This window comes from Furipterus horrens, unplaced genomic scaffold, assembly GCF_987537825.1.
Source record: "Furipterus horrens unplaced genomic scaffold, mFurHor1.1.pri manual_scaffold_4, whole genome shotgun sequence".
NCBI classification, from domain to species: domain Eukaryota; kingdom Metazoa; phylum Chordata; class Mammalia; order Chiroptera; family Furipteridae; genus Furipterus; species Furipterus horrens.
This window is the reverse complement of record NW_028327174.1, coordinates 68,338,159-68,363,429: the sequence shown is the minus strand read 5'-3', so window position 1 is coordinate 68,363,429 and position 25,271 is coordinate 68,338,159.

The window sequence follows — 25,271 nt, the reverse complement described above, 5'->3', positions numbered from 1 at the left end:
GTGGCTGTGATTCTAAGGCCAATCCTTGAGCCCCTTTGTCTTTCCTTTTCTCTTTTTAATCAAACTTGGTTTTACAACTTTGTTCAGAATTTTCAGGCATGAACTTTGCTTTCTTATTTTAACTTCAAGGGCATCAGATGATTAATATTCTTTCAAACTTACTAAAGAAAATACTTTAAAGAAACTAGGCGGAAAATATGGAATCTCAGGGAGTCTTATTTATTCCAAATATTTTTGTCCTTTGCATTACTCTTAAGAGGGACAACAGTATGCATTTTTAATAAATTACTGAAGTACTGGAAGAATTAAATAATTAAACTTTGAAAAATTTGAAAAGAGGGCAGCATTATATCCAAGATGGTGGCATATTTCCTCAATATCCAGAAGCCAATGGGACTCTTTGGCATGATGGGTCCCTATCCTGTGTGGCATGAGAAGAAAAAAGTTTCATATGATCGGGCAGGAAAAGTGAGTGAGCAAAAATGGAATCCCACTTCAGTCTAACAGACAGCACCATATTTATCAACTTTGTAATATTTGTTTTCATGTTTGTGTTGTCTTTGAGTTTTACACAACAGATTCTATACAAAAAAAAAAAAAAAGGAAAGAGGAGAGGAGTGGGGAGAGAGAACGCTGTCAGGAAAAACTGGTCAAGAAATTTTTAAAGCTCAGTTATGTGGGCTCATGAGATTTATATCATTTCGACGTGCTTTGAATAAGTATCTAAATTGAAACAGAGCTAGAACTTGTCTGATGTTCATCCATCACTAAATTTAATCTGTTTCTTTGCATTATGTATGTTGCCATGTTGCTTTACCAGTACTTTGCATCCCAGTTTTTTGTCTTTAGGATTTCTTCTTCAGTGGTTAGGAAAACAAGTGTAGCTCGCCTGGTTGTATGAAGAGTTCTGTGGAATTTAAGGCCCTTGAATGTGACAGACCAGGGCACGAAACCCTTTGAAAGAGCATCTTACATTTTTCATCTGCACTACAAAAGTACTTTACTTAATTCCTTAACTTCAAGTGAGACTATTTCAAAGATCAGTTTTTGAAAATATGCAAATTAGATTGCATTGAGTATGGTGGGAGACAGGGAATAAACAAAGAAATGAATATTTCTGGAAAAAAAGAAACAGAATAATTGTAAACTGGCACCTATTATTTTGGTTAAGTTTACTAACAAGCAAAACACTTTATACCACATCATTAGCAGAGATCATGTTGCCCCAAACCATCCACAAAACACTTCTGGTTCAGGATGCATTTGAACATGGACTTGAAGACAGGATCCAATGAAATATATATCCTTTAACCTCCTCAAATCTGACTCCAGGCAAATGTTCAGTGCTGTCCCCTGGAATTTTGTCCTCTGTGGTTTGCTCGGAGCCTTAACATTCAGGCAATGCTGCGAGATCTCTTCCATCTGACGTGTCCTCCTTGTGCAGGTGTAGTGATGGAGGGAAGGGGCGTTATTTTCTATGGTTAATTATTGTTTTCCCTGACTTTTTCTTCTAATGCATTTTCATTAACATTTTATTGTAGCCCGAAGCTACTTAAAGTCCAGGAGACACTTTTATAAACTCACATCACTTCTCTTCCAGTTCCCCATCTGTACTCACTAACTGGTTCACTGCGGGTCACTTGCAGAACTGCAAACGATAAAGATTTTAAGGACAGCTGGCTTTATTTTCAGTGGAATAGAAGCTAAACTTTGATCAATGAAACAGCCATAAAGAAAGGAAAAACCACATGAGGGTCTCTTGTTTATCAGCTTTTTCAGTGAGGAAATACAAACACAATAATGTTGAAATTCTGTTTTATTTTTTTGTTTTTCTTTAACATGGGAAAGTTTCGGGGATTATGACCTTGAACCATGAAAATTAGAAAATCTTTTCTCTGTGTTGCCTTAGACTTCCCACCGTGGTTGGGTTCATAAGACACATGCAAGTTCATGGCTCATGGTTGTAAAGAAATGTAGGGAGCCTGAAAGAAACAGAGTAGATGAGCTGAAGCCTGGATAAGGTAGAAAAGGTACTGGAATATGAGGTATTTAAGACCCAGGGACTTTTTGATCCAGTGGCCTGGCCTCATGTTGTACCTCTTATCAAACTGCTCACTCTTTCTCTACCTCTATCTATTCCCTACTTCTCCTTGTGTTCCATTTTAGCATTAGAACTTGATGTGATACTTCAATTACGAGAGTCATTGCTCTGACCAGTGAATATCTGACCTTGTTTATTCCCCTGAAACTCCTTCCCTGCAAGTCACTTGTTCAACCTTGTTTCCTTCCTCTGCTAACCATAATGTCTACAGTTTTTAATGATAATAACTTCACCCAGACAGTTAATTCCTGAATACCTGCTTATGAGACAAGTTAGCTTTGATCTATTGAGGACTAGCCCTCTATGATTAATCTGACTAGAATGGCTCAGAAAAAAGAGCTATAATCTAGTTGCTATGGATAAATACTCTTCATCTGAAGCCACTCTCTTCTCTGATAGCTGCAGGTTGGGAGGTAAGACTTTGGGGCTTCATAAGCTGCCCACAGTACCAGAAGGCTCTCAAGGCCTCTCCACTACTTATGGCCTTCATTGCCCATGGGAAGAACCGGACTCTCAGAAATAGTTTAATTAAATGAATGAGCACTACCTTGGTCGTGCTGCGTTTTAAGCATTCACCTTTGTAAAAGTGGTGAGAGCTGCTCCTGATGATCCCTTTACATCTATTCCTTCATATTGAGCTTATAACCACTTAGAATTGATAGAAGACTTCACTGTGATTCACCAATTAACTATTTATTGAGCACTAATAAATAATTTTATTATTTTTTTTAAATTAATTATTTTGTGTGTGTGTGTGTGGGAGAGCAGGGATAGGGGGGCAGGAGAGAGCAAAGGGAGAAACATTGGGGGAACTTTAATAGAACAATAAAATATTTAATTAAAAGGTAAAAGGGCAGATTAAAAAATTGTTTTACTCAGATTTTTTTTAGTATATTTTATTGGTTATGTTGTTACAATAGTCCCAATCTTTTCTCCCTTTGCTCCCCTCTGCCTAGTCCCCCCTTTCCTCCAGCAATCCCATCCCCTTTAGTTCACATCCATGTGTTGTTCATATAAGTTCCTTGGCTTCATCCTTTCCTATATTATTCTTAACTCCCCCCTGTTTATTTTCTATTTTGTACCAACAAATTATGCTTCTTAATCCCTGCACCATTTCCCCATTTCTCCCTCTACCCGCTCCCAGCTGATAACCCTTCAAATGATCCTCATACCTATGATTCTGTTCCTATTTTGGTTTACTTAGTTGGATTTTGTTTTTATTTTTTAGATTCAGTTGTTGATAGTTGTGATTTTGTTGTCATTTTAATGTTTATAATTTTGATCTTCTTTCTCTTAAGTAAGTCCCTTTGACATTTTATATAATAATAGCTTGGTGATGATGATCTTCTTTAGCTTTGTCTTGTCTGAGAAGCACTTCTCCTGCCCTTCCATTCTAAATGATAACTTTGCTGGATAGAGTAATCTTGGTTGTAAGTCCTTGCTTTTCATCACCTTGAATAATTCTTGCCAGTTCTTTCTTGCCTGCAAACTTTCTTTTGAGAAATCAGCAGACAGTCTTATAGGCACCCTTTTGTAGGTAAATCTCTACTTTTCTCTTGCTGCTTTTAAGATTCTCTCATTATCTTTCACCTTTGGCATTTTAATGATGATGCGTCTTGGTGTGGTCCTTTTTGGGTATAGATTCTTTGGGACTCTCTGTGCTTCCTGGAATTGTATGTCTATTTCCCTCACCAAATTTAGAGAGTTTTTCTTCATTATTTTCTCATATAAGCTTTCAATTTCTTGCTCTTCCTCTTCTTCTTCTGGCACCCCTATGGTTTGGATGTTGGCATGTTTAAAGTTGTCCCAGAGGTTTCCAAGCCTCTCCTTATTTTTTCAATTCTTGTTTCCTCACTCTGTACTGGTTGACTGTTTTTTCTTCCTTATGTTCCAAATCATTGATTTGAATCCCGATTTCCTTCCCTTCACCATTGCTTTTGTGTGGATTTTTCTTAGTTTTATTTAGCATAGCCTTCATTTCTTCCCTTATGTGTTTGCTGTACTTAAGCATATCTGTCAAGCCTGTGAGCATCTTTATCACCAGTGTTTTGAACTATTCATCTGTTAGGTTTGCTATCTCCTTATTTGTTAGGTTGGCTGTCTCCTTGTCACTTAGTTCTCCCACTGGAACCTTGATCTATTCTCTCTTTTGGTCCATACTTCTCTCTCCTCATCTTGACAGGCTCTTATGTTTGTTTGCAACTCTCTTAGGCAAGCTGTCGCTCCTGTTACATTGTAAGGAGCAGAGCCTTAAGGATTCATCAGTACAGGGTGACCCGTTTCACACCGTTGTGGCGCTGTGTGGGGGAGAGGTCTGAGAGGGAACAATGCTGCTTGCCCAGCACTTGCTCCTTTTCCAGGCACTTCTCCCACTTCTGTATGGGACTGGCACCTCCCTAGCTGTTGCCCTGGCCATCATTCCCAGTGTGGGCGGGTCTGTGGACATTCTAGGACCTTGGGGGCCCTTTAAACAAGCCAACTGTACTGAGAGATCAACAGGTTCTTCCTCTGCCCCAACGCCCACTGGTTTGCACAGTTGGAAGCAATGAGGCTTTATTTTCCCAGGTGCTGGAACCATGAGCTGTGTGGCCTTGTCTGGTGCTGGGAGTTCTCCCCAGGTGTCCCTCCCTGCTTTTTAAAATGTGTGACTGTTCTTTGTGCTGGCCTACTGCTGCCACCGCTGCTGCCGCCACCACACTGTGTCCTCTCTGCCCTGACTCTGCCCCTCCTACCTGTCTGGATAAATAGTTCTTTTTTATATCTTTTTTTGTTGGACTTCCATGCAGCTCAATTATCTGGAACTTCTGGTTGTCTCTAGTTTTCATTTAGTTGTATTCCTTCATAGTTGTGGAGGGAGATGCAGCGTGTCTGTCTAGGCCTCCATCTTGGCCAGAAGTAAATAAATATTTTTATTTTTAATACAAAGCACTATGACAGGTTCAGTGGGAGAGGGGAGAGGTTACTCATCAATAAAAATGTACCTTTGCATTTCCTGCTCTCAAAGTGCTTAATTTCTAATTAGGAAGATAGCTTAGGGAGAAATTGTTAAGAACTGCACAAGTTTTACTGATTTAAAATGGGACAGGAGTTTGGAGAGGGGCAAGCAGCTCATTTTGATGAGTATGGTCTAGAAGTTATTTATAAAGGAGTTTAGAAAGTAAACCTGGCATTGAAGAATGTGGATGGTTCCAACAAAAGAGAGAGGTTTGTGAAAGTGTATTTGTTAGGTATAGTTTCTATGTCCATTGTTCATTTTCTTGTGTTTCTAGTTTATATTCATGTTTTGATTGTATTATTGTGGGTTGCCTCTGATCATAGCTTTCAAGGGCTACAAAAATAATTTTCTATCACTCTTTTTGATAAACACCAATGAATATAACTGATCATAATGAAATTGCAGTTTTTAGCTTTCTTGTATAATAATTGAAGTAAATGTTCTGGGGTTTGTACTATTTTAACTTTCTTTTTATTTTAAAAAAGAAGTGATACATTTCCATTATAGAAATTTTGGAAAGTACAGAAAATTTACAAAGAGAAAAATTAAAGTGTCTATAATCTCACCATTCAGAGATAAACAATAACATTTTGGTAGATGCCCAGAAGAATGGTCGTGCACAGTTAGGCAGATTGCTCATTGCATAGCTGCAGGGATTATCTTTCACATAGAATGCAAATGTCAAGAGTGCTCTTAGAACCACATGGCAGGGGCCTGACAGCCAAAGCCAGAGTGTAGCAAACATATTCTCATACAACCTAACTCTTTTCACTTATTAGTAGTTTTTGTTTATTATATACAGTATTTATCTCAAATACATTTTAAATAGTTATGAGTATTTTTTTAATGTATCACACTTTTATTTATTTAAAAAAATTTTAATCCTCCCTTGAGGATTTTTTTTTATTGATTTGAGAGAGAGAGAGAGAGAGAGAGAGAGAGAGAGGAGAGAGAAACATTTCTGTGAGAGAGAAACATCAATTTGTTACCTCCTGCATACACTCTAATTGGGGAATAAAACCACATCCTAGGTATGTGCCCTGACTGGGAATCAAACCCACAAACTCTTGTTGCAAAGGATGATGCTCCAACCAACTGAGCCACCTGACCAGGGCTAATGTATCACAATTTTAAACAAATTTTCTACTATTAAACATCTGTGGGGTTTTTTTCTTCATTTTTATATTTAAGTTAGTATCACAATAAATATCCCTGTAAATATACATACATCTGAACTTTATTATAATTTGATTTTTCTCAAGTTAAATTCCTAGAGAAAAGACTTGGTAGAAAAAAAAACACTTAAAATGCATCAGAGTATAACACACTTACAAAAGTGCACACATCATAAGCATACAGCTTATTGAAGCAGCACCTAACTAAAAAAACAGTATATCATGGAACACAACACCCTCTTGTGTACCTGTTTAGTCATGATCTTGTTTGAAAAAAAGGCAAAACAGTCTAAGGCATGATGTCTAGTAACCACTTTTAGACTTCATTATGCCTTAGACTCTTTTGCTAGTTTTTTGTACTTTGTATAATGGAATCATGTAGGGCTCATTGTTTGTGAGTTCATTTCTATCATGGCATGGAGTTGAGGATTGTTAGTCCATTACTGGTAGAATTCCACTTTTAGAATTATAACACAATTTACCTATCCATTCTACTATTGAAAAACATTTGAATAGTTTCCAGTTTGGGATTACTACAAATAGTACCGCTAAGAACATCCCCATACGTGTCTTTCAGTGATCATATGTAGGAATTTCTGTTTGGCATACTCCTAGGTAGGAAGTTGTTGGGTTGTAAGAAATACAGATATTCAGCTTTAGAAAACTGCCAAACTGTTTTATAAAGTGATTTTATCTTCCCACCAGCAATGTGTGAGTCCTGGTTGTCCCACATCATTGCAATATCTGTATTGTTTGTCTTAAAATGGTGAGGGTGCAATAGTATTTCACTATAGTTTTCATTCACTTTTTTTTTTTTTCTGTTAGCTAATGTTAGGCGCTTTTTCATGTGTTTATAGTTATAGGCCATTTGGAAATACCTTTTCTGTGAAATGTCAGTTCAAGCCTTTTGCCCATTTTCTAATGTTATCTTTTTCCTATTGGTTTGTAGGAGAGATCTAAATACTTTGTTTAAAGACCCTCTTCAAAATTTTAGATTCTATTTAATCTGCTGAGAACTAGTGAAAAGAGATAGTCCCTGGAACTCACATAAGTATAAAGAAAATCTGTTGTGTGAAGGAAACCAGAAGAATTTTCTTAGACTTTGGAGCATATTTTCTTTCTGATGTGACATTTAAAAAATAATACTTTCTATAAAATTCTTAATGTGTCATAGTGCATGAAACAAGTGGAACTATATAGAGGTTCATTCTGACGTTTCATTTAGAGGTATTTTTAAAGAATTAAATTGTATAAATGCTCCAGTCTGGCAATCTGGAATAAAATGACAAGGAAACAATTTTAAATTCTCTAAAGAAGAAATGAAGAAAAAGAAAAAAATTATTATAAAAATGTTCAAGTTTCAATATGTATCTCTATTTAGATGGTGATGATATATCCAGGGATATATAGCAGATGTGCTGGCTTGTTTCCAAGCCCTGCTTGGAGGTTTTGAATCAAGGAAGACCGTTACATTATGTGTGAAATGCCACTTCAGTTCAGAGTCAGCCAGTAAATTGCTAATACCAACTTCATAGTCTTTTCAGGCTGATTAGCAGGAAAAGCATTTCCAGGTGCAAATATCCACAAGTCTAAATCATTTTTAAGGAAAAAAGTAGGCAGGAAACATCATATTCATCTCTGGGCTCTTATATATGTTGTAGGCTGGATGATTTTATATTTCTAAAATTAGGTGTGTTTCAAGGCCATAATATTCCCCTTTCTCAAGGAAAACAAGAATTTGAAGCCACTTTTTTCTGACACTACATTAAATTCTGGGAAAAAAGAGCTAAAGTTAAGAGTTAAGTAGAAAGAAACCTCACCAGTCCACTCAGGCATTCATCCAAAGTAAATTTACTCATTGAACAACTCATCCATTTTGGATTGGACCAACTACTGTTCAAGGTCTGTCCATCACCTTCTCAGCTGTGAAAGGAACATCATCCTCAATACTAAGGACACCATATGTTGAAGGTTATATCATGGAGTTTTGAGACATTTATAAAAGCATATTCTGTGGCGATGAGACCAAAGAGAGCATCATGAGTGTGTGCTCTGTCTCTGTGCATCTGGCTTTACTCTCTGCATCTTTTTCTTTCTTGTGCAGCAGAGCACTTTTTACCGGTTTGTGGGAAGGTCAATAAAAGAAAGCTATCTTAACTTGATAATAAAAGGCAAATAAGAGGACATATAAAAAAGTAATGAAGGAACAAAGGTTTTCTTTTCTGTCAAGAATTTCCTGATGAAATCATAGATTTCACCCAAGTAATCAATACCTTATTAAGGTCATTTCTCTGAAATCTTACCTAAGTCCACACAGAAAACTTTTTAAACACACACCAAAGCACAAAACTTGGGCAACCATCAATCCTACAGGATAAAAAAACTTGGGGTTATTTTTAAGGAAATTTTGGTTGACTTGACTGGAAGAACAGCTGCTCTTTATGGATTTCATCAACTGATGTGATTTCATCAGCAACTGTTGCTTTTCTTTCTTCTATGGACTTTTGACCTATGATGATCATCAATTTAAGATCAAGGCGCATGACCCAGCCTCATTGTTCTGGGATTTATTTTAAAAGAAAATAAATCAAGAAATGAGGAGCAAGGTCCAAACTAACAAAGAGCATCATATAGAAGAGATCAGTAGGGCATCTATGTTATTAAACTAGGGTTAAAACGAGTTTTAAGTAATATGTATAAAGCTGTTGTGGTGTATTTTAGGTGCTTGTGATAGAATGGAAGTATCATCACTTTTAAGTTTTAGAGTCAAAGAAGCAAAATATCATAATATTATATGTTGCTTTCTTTAAATGCTCAATAAACATAAATATTTTTCCTGACATATTTTTTCATAATGTTTTATAAGGGAATACTTTACATCATGAGCTTGGTATTCGTAAATGCTTGTGGAAACAGTATCATTACTTCTAATCATGCCTCATGCTTTTCTCAGCATGAATTTCAATCTCTACATTTAATGGCTATAAAAACAAAGTGGATAAAAAAATCTTGAAAATGAACTCTTCATATAAGAAAAAAATTAAAAGGGGGAAATGCGAAATAATGAGGGGATAGTTTACTTGAAACTTACCACATTAATCATGTCTCCTGTCTGCAACACTCACAGCAAGGAGATCTATTCAGACAATTTTTAATCAGGTTTTAGATACTTCATAAAGTAAGCTTTAAGGTAACCACAGCATTATAGAAGCTATATTGGACCATACATTTGAGAAAATATTAATTTCAGATCTTCTGAGTGCTCAGAAGTTTTCAGATAATGTCGCCTCTGAAGCATAGAGGTATGACACCAGTGTCGTTCTGTTTAAAAATGAATGGAACTCATGCCATCTCTAGTTCAAACATATTTAGTTGATTTTCCTTTATCTTTAGGATTAAGCCCAAATTCAATCTGACATTCAAGAGCCATCATAATCTATATTTTTCTTCTTATTTCATATTATTATTTTTGTTCTTAAAGTATTGTCCTTGAATCACCTGAACCAAAATAAAACTAAATTCATATTAAAATTGAAACTTAGGCTCTCCAAATAATTTTATACACATTAAATGCTGAGGCCCCTATTCTATATGAGCTCTCTGCACTAACAAATGTGATCTGATGCCCCAACATCATTCTTTGCTGGACTTGTATCTTTGGGCTCTGGCATGTCTTTTTTTTTTTCTATTCTATATTTTAAACTTTTATTTATGATTTTGAGAGGGAGAGAGAGAGAAGAAAACCATGGATTTGTTGTTCCACTTATTTATGCATCCATTGGTTAATTCTTGTATGTGCTCTGACCTGGCATGGAAGCCACAACCTTGGTGTATTGGGACAATGCTCTAACCAAATGAGCTACCTGGCCAGGGCATCTTTCCATTTTATTCATTAGTCAAGACAGATCAATTCTAAACACCTCCATGAAACCATCCTGCATGGTTTCTTTTGAGCCTTGTTTTTTTCCATCCATAAAAAATAATACTAAAATAAAAATGAAAGGATTATTGTGAGGTAATTCTACTACAACAACTAAAACCTGTTCCCAGAGCTCAGAGATGACACTATCAGTGTGTTGTGGGATTAGGATCCAAGCTTGTGTGATTTCAAAGGAATCCCTGCTCTTGCATGCTATGCCTGGTGGAAACATAAAGGTGTTGTATGATTGAGTTGATGAATATGATATGCCTTCCATCCATTTCAGTCTAGCCAGAGCAGCTCCAGACATTTGGATTGGAGGACAATCAGTGGAATTCTCGTTTTTGCAAGATAGGAGTCAAATGAGGACTTTTTAAATAAAATATTTCCCAGAAGGTTAGTATATTAAGGTACTTAAGAACTCTGCAGAAAAACATTGGTCTTTCAGAATATTTGGGGTTACATTTTCCTGATGGCATTTTTAGACCTAGGATAACTCTAGACCCTACACCCTTCCCAGTTAAGTTTAAATTTGTGTGAGTTTATGTAAATTGGTATAGACCTTCACCAGAATCTGGTCCATGGGAATGAGGGTTTAGGTGGAATTTAGACACTCCTTAGATAGTTCCAGATCTTCTAGACTACCTAAAGCAGAAGGAAGTAGAGGGAAAGCTTTGAAATAAAATGCTCCAGAGGAGACCTCCAATAAATCAGGGCTCCTTACCAGAAAGAAGCTCACAACAATTAATAAGCAGACATATATCTGCTCAGGAGGGGCTGAGGACGCTTAGGCTTAATTGGTAATGGGCTTCTTTAGACTGTGGGAAACTCTTTACTCCCAAATTTCTAAACGGTTTTATTTACTTTCACAACACCTTTTTGTTAATGGATGTTTGGCTCTGCGCCATTATCTCTGCATCATCTCTTAGCTTACTGCTTTCTTGGACAAAAAGACATTTCTGAAGAGCTTTTGCATTTGTTTCAAGGGGTTCCTTCAAGTGTATTTTCTTAATAGCCTCACTTTATTGTCATTTTAATTTGAAAAAGCAAACACAAAAATAAATACCACTTGGAAAAGGAAATTTACAAGTCGGATTTTTAGAGTGAAAACTTTAATTCACAGGGGATAGGGAAGAGAGAAACAAAGTGTTTACTTACCGGCAAATTCAGTTTTAAAAATGGGAAAAAGGCCCATGCTGGTGTGGCTCAGTGGATTGAGAGCTGGCCTGCAGGCTAAAAGGTCGCAGATTCGATTCCCTGTCAGGGCACATGCCTGGGTTGCCAGGTCCCCAGCTAAGGGCATGTGAGAGGCAACCAACTGAATGTTTCTCTGGCACATCAGTGTTCCTCTCCTTCTCTTTCTCCCTCCCTTCCCCTTTCTCTGAAAAAAAAAAAAAAAAAGGGAAAAGGCTTTATGAAGTAATCACACATGGAAAGCACCTGAACTCAATTCTTTGGCATCTGAGACTACCCTAGATGGTAACTGAAAATATTCTTGCCAGGGAAAGCTTTGCATTCACTCTTGCAGGGGAAACAGAACTTTGCTGACAAAAGCTCAAAGGACACTAGGCTGCATACTCAGAGGCATTAGCAGTTTTCAAATTCTAAGCATTTGCAGGAGAAGAGAGGGGATAGTCAAGATTGAGTTAAGTATAAGTAGGCATCATGTCAACAGATGAACATGTTGTTCATAGCCAGTTGGTTTGACACAAACATCTTGGGCTCCTGGAACTCGAAATGTGAGTTCATTTAACGAGATGCAGGTCTGTCTGGAACTTGGATTTCCGTATTTTACAATGAAAGAGAAATAATCAGAGTTGCAAGAACCTCCTGACTTATCTGAATTGTTCCAACTCTCCCTCCTTTTCCGCCTTAAGGTCTCTTATATAATTTGTTGTATTTTTTAATTTCTAGAATTTCTGCTTAGTCTTTTTTTTTTTTTTTCAAATAATTTCCTGTTCTTCAGTTCCAGAATCAGATAGACTTGGGTTTGATCTTTGTTGTGGACTGAACACTTGTATTCCCTCCAAAATTCAAATGTTAAAGCTCTAACCCCCAGATTTCCAAAACTATATTAGAAATATTAGAAATAATTAAAACTGGAAATAACATTTAACATCTTTCAAATTGGTAAAGAATTTTTAAAAAATCAAGTTCCATTAACGCAGAGTAACGATAACATTTACACGATGTAGGTAGGAGTGTAAGTTGGCACAGCACTTTGGAACAGAAATTGCATTATCCAATAAAGATGTGGCTATATTTGGAGAATGAGGCCTCCAATAAAGAAATTAAGGTTAACTGAGATCATGAGAATGGGGTCCTGATGCAAGGGGATTAGTGTCCCATAAAAGGAGGTACCAGAAAGCCAGTTTCTCTTTCTCTCTCCCATCATCCCTTCCTCCATCCCTCCCTCGTGCACACACTACACACACACACACACACACACACACACACACACACACACCAGGAAAGGCCATAGGAGGCTATAAGGAGATGACAGCCATCTGTAAGCTAGGACAAGAGGTCTCACTAGAAATCAATAACTGGAACCTTGATCTTGACTTCCAGCCTCCAAACTGTGAAATAATAAAATATCTGTTTTTTTGAAGCCAGCCAGTCTGGTGTTTTGTTATGGCAGCCTAAGCTACTAATTACAACCTTGTTTCTCTTACATCTGGAAGATCTAAAGACAGTTACTCAAGCTCTCTGAGCCAGTTTTGTCAACTGTGAATACAGTCCAATGACATCTAACACCAAGGGCAGTTGTAAAGATTAAAAGAAAAAAATGCATATAAAAGTTGCTCATTTCAGAGGCACAATCAATTTTCCCTTACCCTTCTTTCCTCTCCTATGGTTGGAGAGCTCCAGAAATGACAGCTAATTTCATTTTAGGGTATCTCTGACTTTCAAAACCCCTTTCTGATTATATCATTTCTGTTCTTCCCTAGGTTGGCATTATGGGAGGAAGTGTTTGAGGATCAAAAAATCAACCCTGTCTCATCTACTCTTTTTCCAAGCTAATGGAAAAATAAAGCACAGGTGTGAGACGGGCACCAACATATCAGCTATGTTGGTGAGGCTTGGTTGGCAAAAGCAGTCCGAGATAGCACCTAGGCAGACTCCCATTGCTCATTTGGACCTACCTAACCACTGGGTCACAAGTGCAGTAGGAACCCTTTCTCGATGCAGGGGGCAAACGTGGCCCCAGGAACAGATTAGAGGCAGATACTCTGCAGGGAGATCCAGAGGAAGGCCAGAAGGGCACAGCTGAGCATGCTCAGTTCTCTCCCCCAGATTTACTAGTCAGATAAATCATTTCTCCTCCCTACGTAAGGAGGGAGGAAGGGCAGAAAGAAGGCTAGATGTATTACTTCAAAACCATTCACACCTGGGAGTAGACATTGCCACATGGAAACATCAGGAGAAGGAAATAAAAGATTCCCCTAACCATACCTTCAGTTGCGAAAAATAAAATGTGACTTAAATGTTGAAGGAAAATGCAAAAGCCCAGTATGTGTTGACACGTTTTAATGTTAAGTCATAAAGGGAAACCCAAAACTGTAAGGGAGTCCACAGAGCAACTCAAGGTCAGTGTCAGACCTCCAAAAACACAGGTAGCAGAGAGGGAAAGCACAGAGCAAGGAGGAATTAGAAACAGATTGATATGACAAACAGGTAAGAAGATTTGTATATAGGACTATGAAAAGGGGAGCTTTGTGTTCAGAAAAGTCTGGAGGAAGCAACCTCCACCTCACAGAAGTGAGGAAAAAGAAGAAAAGTGGGGTGGAGTTTTTTTTTTTAAGTGAACTAAAAGATGAAAGGGAAATTTTTAAACATGAAAAGCAAAAATGTAATGAAAGGCGATCTTCTGGCTAGAGTAGCTATTTTTTTTTATTACAAATTTTTAAAAAATAATTTATTTATTTATTTGTTTGTTTATTTTATTTTATTTTTTAGAGAGAGGGGAAAGGAGAAAGAGAGGGAGAGAAACATCACTGTGTGGTTACCTCTCACTCATGCCCCTGACTGGACACCTGATGAGCAACCTAGTAATGTGCCCTGACTGGGAATTGAGCCAGTGACACTTGGCTCGCAGGCCGATGCTCAATCCACTGAGCCACAGCAGCCAGGTAGAGTAGCTATTTTTATAGGTGTGTGTGTGTGTGTGTGTGTGTATGTATGTGGAAGAAAAGGTGTAGGCATTTCAAAGAACTATTAAATTAAGGGATATTTATCACAAGCTAGAAAGAACACACCAACAACAAAAAGAAGATAGGCTAAAAGGAAGTAAAAATTTTTATAAAAATTTGAAATAAGTTTCTCTTTCATCTTACCCATTATGTGCTTTTTCACTGCCAAGGTCATTTGATACACGTTAGTTGTTTAGTGTTGGATATTGTCAAGTTATTAATGTGTCACATGATCATCAATATTAAAGATGAATTCTGCAAAGGTGCTATTGTCTACCACATTTTGCATTATTTTCATCGAATCTAGGTCCTTATCAGCTGTAAAATACACTATCATTTTACATACCACAAATAAAGGGGAAAAATGCTTCCAATTAAACTCAGACATTCTAGCAGATCCTTCAAGGTCTCAGAAATGATGCAATGTAAAAAAAAAAACATTTTAAAATTAATAAAATATACTGTTTTATTTTCTTAGTAGTATTTATCAGAAGTTGAAATGATCTTATTTATTTATTGCATATAATTTCAGTCTCTTTGTCTTAGAATTTAAGCTTCATTCAAGGCAGGTACTTTGCCTGCCTTATTCACAGCTGTATTTCTATCTAGGACAATGTATGCACATAATGGGGAATACTGTTTGATGACTGGCTATTCTTGCAAAAGGAGGTGATGAATGAAGAGAATTTTAAAAAGCTGGAATTCACTTGATACCATTCAGTTACCCACTCAAGAAGGATATTCTTCCTAAATTAATCTTCTTACTCAAAAATATTTTAGATACCCTCCTCTTAGTAGAGTACCACCCATCTCTGCCAGCGCCACACACACTCTCTTACAGTACTTGGCTTATCCCTCCATTTAATCTTGGGTTATAGTCCAGCCTCTATGAATAATGTAACTATCTTGCATAGTTGAAATACCTTAAAGATTCCCCTAGGATGGTGCCACATTGAAGAATAACATCTCTCAGTAACTCAAGCAAGAGCAAAGTGTTCCCCTAGGGTAGGAGCAGGTTACAGTTTCTTTTGATGGGCACCAGATGAAAGAATTGGCTGATATTTAGAGGCCATGCCTATGAAAAATACAAATCTCTGACTCCAAAAGTCACATACAGTGTGGTGAGCCGCTGTAACTAGGGGCGGCGAATGCAGCCACAGAGGCTGACAGAGAAGCAGAGACCCGGCTCTTCTATTACAGGTGCCTGTGCTCAATGAATGCAACATGGCAGATCACGTCCAGGATTTAGATCCTTTTTTCCTTTCCTTTTTCTTTTTTTATGTAAGTAAGGGAAGTAGAGTATGTTCCAAGTGCATAGGATGCTATTGCATCGATCATGTTTATCTTACTTTGAATACACCCTGGTAAAGTGTTCTCTTACAAAGTGAGGGAGGAATTGATTTATATTCATACTGTTCTGAATTTTTTAAAATTTATGATGCCATCTTCATTTCTAATAACAATAATACCTTATATTTCCATAGCGTTTTAAAATAATGCTTCACATTTCTACATTACTCCACTTTACCAGGCTTCTGGATTAGCTAATATATCATAGAATGGTCTCTAGCTTCAAAACACCCAGCTTCAATAATTGGTCTACCATCTATTAGCTGTGAAATATTGAAAAAATTACTTATCTTCTCTGTGCTTCGGTTTTTTAAAATCTGTAAAATGGGGATAAAACAATAACTATTGCCTATTGTTGTCATAAGGATTAAATTAGATAAGATTAAGAATAATGTAATCTCTCTGGATATTATAAGCCTCATGAGGAAATCATGTCTCTAAGGTTCCTTGCAGTTGTTTTATTATTGAGTTCATTCTTTAGTTTCTGGGACCCTGAAGAGTCATGTACTACTTGTATTTGGAACACCACTGATGTTCCTGAGAGAGAGCCTCAGACCAAAGCCTGTCGTGACCAGGTGAGTTCAGTTCCTAAATCTTCAAGGGCTATGTCCAAAAACCATCCATTCTTCATAAAATATTTCTGAAGTGTATGTTCACGGTACTGTTATCATCACAATGTATTATTTATTGAGTGCCATCCCTTTATGTGGGGCTGCGTGGAACACACAGCAGACCTGGCTTCCCCCCAAGGAAATGGAAATGGAATTCAGATGATTCATGAGATAACAATAAAGCTACTCATGGTGTGCAAACATGGTTTGCGATGAGATCAGCCTTGGAAGGCTCAGCTAAAGGAAGTGTTTGATAGGAGAGAAAGGGGGAAAAGTTGCTTGTCACTAAAGGAGCCAGACATGATTCCAGGTATAAGGGAGCATCATGAAGGTCAGCGACAAAAGGGGGAGGTGGCGGAGACAACACCAGGACCATACCAGCCACCAGAAAGGAGCACAGTGGGAGGAGCAAGATGAGAACAAATGACCCGGTTGAGAGTTGTCTATCTGTGGCCATATTCTGGTGCCATGTACTGTTTGTCCTGGGACAGACTGAAAGAACATCTCCTGCCTGGTGAAGGGAAGCTAGGAGTGGAAAGTTACATCACATCTGTACGGGTTTTTAATCTCCGTTTGGTTTTGTTTGTTCAAGTTAATGAAAATGATGTGCTATTGTTATGTAGTGATGCCAGAAAAAGTTTCACCAGAGACTTAAAAAATGTTTTTGGTACTGTGCCCATTTCATGTGGTTTCACTTTCCCCCGGCTTCTCTCCTCCCTCTCCTTTTGCTCTCCCTTCCCCCGAAGTCCTTCTCTGATACTGATGGATTAATATCATGTGATTGGAAGGATATTTGGAAAGAATTCAGCTAAACAGGCAAGCCAACCCCCAAAAGATAAGTGATGGGAAATCTAAGGGTGAATGGAATTAGTATCATTTATAAGAGACATATTTGTAGGATCATCCAATAGAAACACATAATTAATAGCTCCTCAAATTCATAGCTGGAGCTGATGAATTAAGAAGAATACACGTCCATCTGGGAATAATTAATAGTAATTTATAAACTCCTTTAAAGAAAGGAACAATGTCTTCACCTTTCTCAGTCAGTCCCCTGAGTGCCATAGAACCTGTTTTGTCCATCCAGCCTTTCAAAATTTATTAAGTACTAGGTATTGTGTGAAAGCATTGGGAGACACCAAAGAAAAAGAAGTTATCCTTACCCTGATGTAACTTAAATCTTTGTGGAAGAGGGTAAAACAAGACAGAATGTTAATATCTGCTCTCAGTAGGGTAAAATCAAAGAGATATGGGCTTATTGGTAGGGAGTGTATATCACTCAGGGTTCCCAAAACAAAGGGACAGAAAATCTACTCAAACTGGCTTAAAACATACATGGGAATTTACTGGCTCAGTCAACTGCAAAGTCAAGAGTGTTGAGAGATTCAGGCTGATCAGGCACTCAAATGACCTACCAAAAATCTGTCTTTCTCCGCTATTTTGTTACTATCACCTCTGCATTGGGGTGCTCTTAAGACAGGCACTATTTGTGTTGTGGCGAAGACAACCACTGGCTACTCTGCATTTATGCTCTACCACCCAGGTAATGTGGGCAGCAAAAGAATGCCTCTTCCCAAGGATTCCAGCAAAATGCTAGGGTCTTCCTCTGGTTGGATCAACTTTGGTAAAGTGCCTCTCCATGAGCTGATTGCCAGACAGATGGACTGGGCTTATTAGGAGGCTTAGTTCATGTACCACTTCCCTGAAGTCCAAAAGGTGGGATCAGGCATTCCAATCACAGGATTTAGAGTGAGGCAGGGACATTTTTCCAAATGAAAATGAAGGTATCAGGATTACCAGAATAAGAGAGTATGACTGTGGGCAGATGAAAGCAAACAGTACTTCGAAGATAACCCACACAGTTGGTGACAACCTATGAAGAAGAAATTGTGACCCCTGAAAGAAGGGTGGGTTTAAGAGGTGGAGGTGAGGACCAGGGTGGTTGGAGGACATACACTCCACAACACTTCCACTTGCATGTGAAAGAGCTCAGTCACACGGGCATGCCTATCTCCAGTGGGTTGCTGGGTAGTGCATTTCCCATCAAAGCCACCATCACACCACACTTGAAGGGGAGAATAGATTTCAATGAACAGCTATCAGCTCCCAGTACAAGGAGAGATTTACTTAGGGAGGGTCTCAAAGAGAAGCATGGAGGAAGTAATGATTAAGGTGATGTCTGAAGGAAGAGTAGGAATTAAACGAGGAGAAGCAGGGTGGTCAGGTCTATGCGTGTTTCATCTTCAAGCTGTAGAGGCAGTAATCCCAGTAGAAGTAAACACAAGCATATGTGAAAAGGATTTACACCAAAATGTTAACACTGTCACCTTAGGGGTTAAGATAAGAAGAAGAGAACAGGGAAATTATTGATGTTTTTTTTCATGTAACAATACCACTTGCCACAGTGAACTGGTATTACTCTTGTAATATTTTATTCTCATAATCAAGCAAGAGATATGCAGAAAGTGGCATCTAATACAAAGGAATTTTGGAACTGAAAGAGAACTTGGGCATCATTTCTAGAAGCTGAGAGAGACAATGTAACTTCCTTAAATCTTATCCCAAATAAACAAATACTGAGATTAAAATCCAAATTATCTGTTTAAAAAAATTGTATGAGGTTTTGTAATGCCCTCAAGCATTGGTTTTATTTTCTCCACTTTTTCTTTGTGTGAATAGCGGCTATTTACTCAAGAGTACTGAGTGTCTGGCATGGTGTGAGGCCCTGGGAATACAGTGAGGAACACGGCATTTGTGGGCTCTGGACAAGATTTCAGTCCAGCTTTAATTCATTCATTACCATCTTCCAATTATTGAAGGTGATATAAACAATATGTAAACTATCTGTGTTTTGAAGTACATGACTACTAGAAAAAGTTAAATTTAATACCATATAATTATGGTTTCCTGGCCACCCAGTGTCTGGGTAGTAAATTTTCTGCTATTGTTTTATTCACTTCTAGGCAATGTGATAAGTGAAAACTATTTCTACATGAGAAGCTAACTCACCTTAAATTATCCATCTTTCAGTCACTTTAGGTGACTAATACTGTATTAGTCCTAAATTAGAGAGAGGAAAACAAGAAGTTTGAGATTTTTAAGTTAAGTTCTTGTGGAAATGTCCCCCCCCAGAAGCAAATGTCTGCTGTAGCCTTCCATTGGGGTGTTTTAATGATTTATCATAAGTAAATATATAAAGAGAGATATATACTCAAACTTGACTATAACCCATGACTTTGTAAGATACTTTCAGATTTCCCCAAAACTTTATTTGAAATACCAAGGAAATAAAAGGCTTATTCAGAGAAAAGATGGGAACATTGAAGTGGAATGATGGGGAATTTATTATTCAGACAATCTCACCTGAAATAAGCTTGTATTTTTGTTGGGTGGATATGGTTAGTTTTTCCTGGATCCATTTCTAATTTGATGCTAAGATAAAGATAGATTTGAGAACATATTTTTAAAGAACCAATTTCACTTTAAAATGCCTTCATTCTGCAGTTGAACACTTTTCCTCCAGCATGAGCTAAGGCAAGGTAGTAAATTATGCATTACTTGATAGGTCTTTGAACTTTCTAGCTGGAATTTACTGTGATGTAAAAAGAGAAAAACTTCATTGGTAAGAATGTTTTTGTATAGTTATCGGTCCGATTTTATAATTTACTTTTATTGTACAAAAGACACACCATGATAATCTGTCTCTCTGATTATATCTTGGCATCAATGTAGACTTTTGTTTTCTCAAAATCAATCCTATCAGTCATTAACAAAAAAAAAAAAAATTGGCCCTAAATGCAGCTATGCACATCTGGCTTCTCTTCTCCCAATCTTCATAGTATATATAGATATATTTGATAGTAACCTTCAGGTGTGTTTGGCAGTAACCACTTATGTCTTTATATGTTGAAGAAGTAAGAGAAGGTGCAGGGGTAATGAAAAAATAGATCTGTCTGGAACCAATAAGTTAATTGATTAATTCCACAAACATTTATTGAGTACTTGCTACATAACACACTGCACTAAGTACTGGTAATTTAAAATGAAGAGAGCTATCTCTGCTGTAATAGAACTGAGACTAAGGCATGACAATTATTACTCTCACAAATATTTATTTGCCAATAAGCGTAATCCACTATGATGAAAAGTTACAAGGTGTTAGGAGAGCATAAACAGGTTTAATCTGGTCTGGGGAATCCAGGAAGACTTCCTCCAGGGGAAAGTGACACATAAAAATCCTGACAGATGAATGGGAGCCAGTGAAGTGCAGGAGGACAAAGGAGAAGAGGTCTAGAAGGAGAAAAGGGAGCAGGCTGTCCCCAGGACTAGAGGCAGAGTGAGAGGCATTTCAGGGGCTAAAAGGCAGCAGGTAACTCTCAAATTTACAACTCTAGTTCCCCACTTTCTCATGAAATCCATTCTCATCCATCCCGTTGTCAATCTGACATCTTCACCTGGATGTCTGACAGAGCTCAAGCTCACCAAGCACAAAACAGAGAGCTCTTGATTTTTCTCTCTCACCGGCTCTTCCCTGGTGGCCGCCATCTCAACGTCACCATTTACTTAGTTACTGAGACCCCCAAACCTTGAATATTTGGCTCTTCCTTTGTTCTCACATCCATATTCAGTCCCCTAGCAAATCCTGTTAAATGTACATTGGCAATATCCCCGAATATAGCTACTTCTCAACAGGTCTGCCATAGTCGCCTCAGTCTCAATCCCCACTTCTTCTCACTTGGGACAGTACAAATGCTTTCTGGCTTCTCCCTTGGCCTCCACTCTTGCACTGTCTCAGTCTGTTCAGTCAGCAGGAGCCAAAGTGCACTTTTTAAGCCTGGATCAGATCTTGGGGCTGACTCTCTGCGAGGGCTTCCTATGACATTGGAATTCCAACGTTCCCGCTCTCCGACCTTCCCTGGCTTCTGCCTACCCTTCTGTTACCACTTGTGCCTCTCTTTCCTTCATCTATCCCCAGCAGTCAGCCACCTTGTCCTTCACACAGTGCAGTTCATACCTCAAACTCTTCCTTTTATGCTCTTGCCCTGGGTCTGTGCACAGTTTGCTCCTTTTCTTCCCGTACATGTCTGTTCAAGAGTCTCCTTCTCAGGAAGGCCTGTTCTGAGGACCCTAATGGAAACAGTAGCCTCTCTGCCCCTGCAACCTCTTGCCTATTTTATTTTTCTTTATAACATTTATCTCTACTGGACATTATGTTATAGATTCCATATTCATTTGTTTTATTGAGGGCATGGTCCTTATCCCTTTCACATATTTTTATATGTGAAATAAATAAATAAATAAATATTTGTGGAATGAATGAATGAATGAAAGCCCCCATGGCTGATACATGGTAAATGAGGAGAGAGGTGATAGCAAATGAGTCAGGCAAAGTAAGTGTTTATTTAAAGTGTGCAGAGCCTTGTAGGCCATCTTAAGAAGCATGGACTTTTTTCTAGGCTAAGTGAGAAGATTTTAAGAAGGGGCAGTGATGCAATCTAACTTACATTTAAAACTTTTTTCAGTGAAATTGTGAGCGTTTTCTTGATCTCAAAAATAGCTTCAGTGGAACTACCACTTTCAAATGCATTCTTAGTTGCTTTGTGTAACTGTGTTTAATTAAAATCACTTGCATGTGATCAAAAATTACTCCCTCTATAGGGACAAGTAACCTAATATTACACAATTTTTACTCAAGATGGGCAATAACTGGTATATGACGTTTAGGATAAAACATTATTTTAAAATAATTAAATTTTATTATTGCCAAATAAATACATTTTCCTTATACTTTTATACATGTTAAACCTTGTTAGACTTAGTTTACCTTTATCCTTATGAAGATAACAATTGAAAGAGAAATTCTGTTTTGAGTTAAAGGATAAAAAATAAAAAGCACCCCCGCCCCTTTTTTAAATGGAGTCTGAACTACAGCCTAGCATGGCATTTTTTCAAATTTTATCTATGTACTACTAATGTTTCCCAAGATATTCAGAGGTGTTTTATATAAATGGGATTCTATTGCCAGACACGTTTCAGAAAGAATGGATCAAATGAAACTAAGTGTCTTTAATTCAGGATTTCCAGAGCCTGTAATTTGCTAATGTGCGTTCGGAATCCCCAGGGTGGGGACATGGAATGCAGCATTTCCCAAGCCCTCTTTTCGCAGAACACCTCTTCTGCAGAACATGGTCTGGGAATTGCTGATGGCCTAAGGCATAAGGGACATTAACATAATTCATACGGTACTAGCAGGGTGGCTTCATGGGTGTGCAGCCTGTGCATTTCTACAGGGTCCAGCTCTCGGAAGGAGCCCTGCGTCTGGTCTAACGCTCTGCTGGCACCATCTTGTAAGTGTTTTCATCTTTGAGCGAGTGTTTCTTTGGTAGATAAGTCCGAAGTGGAGCATGCGCAGCATGAGTGGAGGCTTTACACTGAGCAACAGCGAGCTCACAGGAGGGGCAAGGCCAGTGTGTCCTCGGAGCAATTGGTCAGGCTTCCCGCAGTGCACACGCACTGGGGCAGTCCAGGACACCGGGGGCCTCAAGGGGGACCTGAGCATGGGGCCTGAATCCACATTGATGGTATCCTCGAATGCATCAGCTGCAAAAGCCCCTGCAGTGGCTGCTGCTCCCTGGCTCCCCGGAGAGAGGAGGGCTCCACCTGGGGGCAGATGAGGGACCTGCTGGGGCGGGGGCAGCTTGCCTCTCATTTCCATGGCCAGTCTCCTTGTGGCGAATGCATGGATATTAACTTTCAGTCCTGAGCGCTGGGACAGGCAATATATTATTCAGTAAATATCACAAAAGAAGTGTACACACGGCTAGCCCAATGAAGCATACTAGGGAGTTGCCAGAATTCTTCAAAGTTTTTACAATCTCTGGTTTTGAAAACTTGTGCAACATTGCAAAGAAAATACTGTGTCCACAGACTTAGAAATAGAAATTAAATGTAAAGATCATCACGGTTGTGGGAAGTCAACACTATTTTCATTAAAAACTTCAGATGAACCAATTATTAAAAGGAAGACCATTTTTAAAATTCCCTATAATTAAAGATACAGTGATAGAAGACAAAAAGAGGCACTTTGAACTATATATAAATCATGAAGCTACTTTTGGTTTCTTATGCATACTCCACAAGTTGTAAGAAATGCCAAAGGAAACATTAAAATGCTATCGTATACATTTACATTTACACTTCTGTGAAATTGATTTGTGTGAAGGATTATATCTTTCTGGAACATTGTTCCCACAAGAATCATTAGCTCTAGATGTACTAAAATTTATATTTTGAAATAATTTATCTGAAATTTGTTCCAATGTTGTCACAGTCTATAAAATATTCTTAGCAGCTCCAGTAGCAGTTGTATGAGCAGAAAGATCTTTCCTCAAATTAAAATTTTATCAAGTTTATGGTACCTCATTTGCCAAGAGTAACAAATATCACTTTCAATTATATCAATTGAAAATAAAGTTGCTAAAAATATAACCTTAGTAACCTAAGAAAGGAATTTTCATCCATCCAAGGCAGAAAATGTTTCCAATCAATCAAGATAAAATATAAAACATTATTTTAATTTTATTATAAACGTTATGACACCAAATGGTATTTTTTGGATTTATAATTTTATGCTGGTACATCTATATCTCTATCTATCTATATCTATATCTATATCTATATATCACTATTACTTTTATGTTTTATAAATATTAACATATTTTTAAAGGAAAACCTTATATTTTTGTACTGTTTTCCTGCTTTCTGAATGATGGGTCTCACATTTTCATTTTGTACGCAGCCTAGCAAATTATGTAGCCAGGTCTGGATACTGGGCATGAAATGATAAAATGAAGTTTGTGTAAACTACTCTTCCACGAAGACTGTTTGGCATATTTCATAGGAAGTGTAAGGGGGTGAATGAATGAATGATTTTTTTTTTTTAGGTTTGAATTCTGTAGCAAGAGATACATTTTCACCAAAAAAGCTTTAAAATTTTTTCTACTTTCATAGCAAGCTAAGAGGTTATGAGACAATATAGGCCAGTTAGCAGAGAATGTAGAAGATACTAAAGAAAGTTTACACATCCAGCATTGTCAATAGAATTATCAGCAGTTGATTTCCTTCAGGAATTAGAAAAGTCAAAGTCAATTCTTGACAGTAGAGAGTCTCTAATACTTCAAAAGGATTTCTCTCAATGGGAAGACACATCCCTTGCGTATACCTTTGGGTACTTTCAAAATGGTCAAAGGATAACTTTTACCTAATGCTTAAGAACAGGTGAAGTGGGATTTTTGTTGTTTTTGTGATAGGTGTGTGTGTGTGTGTGTGTGTGTGTGTGTGTGTGTATGGCAATGGTGATGGTGGTGGTGGTGACATAGGTAGCATTTGGGGAGAGATGACTTGTCTGGGGATATAAGAGGTCACCACAGTGTGAAGGACCTAAGATGCCATGTTATGGATTTTCACTTTATTGTAGAGAATTGAATGGACCTATAATTCTAGAAGCTAAATGCACTATTTTTTTTCAATAATCTTTCTGCTGCTAGTGTGACATGGAATAGTTTCCCACAGTGTATTTCAACAACAGTTTACTAAAGAGAACTGTTGATTGATTATGTCATTTTTGTAAATTGGGGGCTCTGATGAAAATTATAGCTTCCTTACTTTGGGAAGCATTTTCACAACTTGTTTCCCATAGGAAAAATTGCTCATGTCTTTGTTCTAAGAAAGTGTCATGGCTGCATGAGATGCTTTATGGCTTATTTCACTTACTTTTGATATATTAATAAAGTGCTTTGAGCAGGCAACCAGAGTGAGAGCATAATATAACAGCGGGCCTGAGTAGATAAGAGGGAAAATGTTGATATCATGATTTTATATTGATAAATGTTTTTCTGGACATGGTATAATACATCACACAAACTTGG